Below are 1,865 nucleotides of genomic sequence, written 5' to 3'. Positions count from 1 at the left end.
CCCGCCACCTTAGGTGTACGTGGCTGGCGCCTTAGCCGGTTGAGCTATAGGCGCTGAGCCTTGTTTATCTTTTCAAAGGACCAACTTTTAGTGTTGTGGATCCTTTGTGTTGTTTTTCTGCTTTCCCATTGATTTAGTTCTGCCCTGACATTTATTTCTTTTCCTCTGCTGGTTTGGGGTTTGGTTTGTTCTTCCTTTTCTAGGTCCTTGAGGTTGACAATATGTTGTTAATTTATGATCTTTCTATCTTTTTTGATGTATGTATTTAAGGGTATAAATTTTCCCCGAGGAATGCTTTTGCTGTGTCCCAAAGATTTTGACATCTTGTGTCCCCTTTGTCATTCAGTTGAAAGAACTGAAGACATGATAATTAGCTCTAAGTCATTTTCCAAATCCTCCTGCACCTGGACGCCTGGCCCTAGGTCCTTCCTCCTTCCCCTGCTGTGGTAATTAGTTGCTGAGGATGGGATTAAGGTGGGCAGCATGATCATGGGCCACCCTTGTCCTTACAGGTGGGGCAGTTGCTCCAGGCAGCCTCAAGGCAAAGCACCAACTCTGTCCCTTAAGAAAGCCTAAGAAGTCCCCCTATACACACACACACACACACACACACACACACACAATTAATAAAATAATAACTATTTTAAAGCCAGGCACAGTGGCTCATACCTGTTATCCCAGAACAACTTTGGGAGGCTAAGTAGCATCAGTCATGGCTCACTGCAACCTCAGTCTCATGAGCAATCCTCCAATCTCAGTCTCCCAAGTAGCTGGTACTACAGGAATACAGGGATGCACCACCACGCCTGGCTTATTTTTCTGTTTTTTTCTAGAAATGGGGTCTCAGTCTGGTCTTGAACTCCTGGCCTCCAGTGATCTTCCCCCTCAGCTTCCCAAAGTGCTAGGATTACAGATGTGAGCCACCACTCCCAGCCAAACCTGGAATTCTTAGTGTGTATTTCCTACAACCAGGAACTTTCTCCTACATAATCACAAGAGAGCCACCAATATGAGGAAATTAATACTGACACATTACTACCTTCTTATCCTCACATCCCAGCCAGATTTCTCCTGTTGTTCTTATAATGTCCTCTATGAATCATGTGGCACATTTAGCTGTTGTGTCTCTTTAGTTTCCTTCAGTTGGGAGCAGTTCCTCAATTTTTCTTTTCTTTCTTTCTTTTTTTTTTTTTTTAAGACAGAGTCTCACTTTGTTGCCCTGAGTAGAGTAGTGTGGCATCACAGCTCGCTGCAACCTCGAGCTCTTGGGCTAAAGCAATCCTCTTGCCTCAGCCTCCTGAATATGTGGGACTACAGGTGCTTGCCACATCACCTGGCTGGTTTAGAGACAAGGTCTCTCTCTTGCTCAGGCTGGTCTTGAACTCCTGAGCTCAAGCTATCCACCCACCTCAGCCTCCGGAGTGCTAGGATTACAGGGGCGCCCCACCACTCCCAGCTACAGTCTCTCAATTTTTCCTTGACTTCCATGACTTTCTTTAACACTTCTGCAGATTACAGACCACTATTGTTTAATTTGAGTTTGTCTGATATTTTCTCATGAGTAGAATTGGGTTCCACATCTTTGGCAGCAATAGCACAGAACTGGTGCTTGGTCCCAGCGCTTCCCATCTGGGAGTATAAGCTTTGGACTGTCCTAGTATTAACCTATGGTTTGCTGTTTTATTCAATGCGCTATATTCCATCACTCTCACATTATTTACTCACATTATGACCAATTTGGCTATGAGGAGACCCTTCAAGCTGGCTTCTCTGTTGCATCATTCTCTGCGTACTTCTTTGCTTTCTGATATCACAGGTGCCACCACACCTGGCTAATTTCCCTGTTTTTTTGTTTTTTTTTTTTT

The sequence above is a fragment of the Otolemur garnettii genome, unplaced genomic scaffold, assembly GCF_000181295.1.
Source record: "Otolemur garnettii isolate 467f Iridium unplaced genomic scaffold, OtoGar3 scaffold00111, whole genome shotgun sequence".
Classification (NCBI taxonomy): Eukaryota; Metazoa; Chordata; class Mammalia; order Primates; family Galagidae; genus Otolemur; species Otolemur garnettii.
This window is presented reverse-complemented; position numbering follows the sequence as displayed.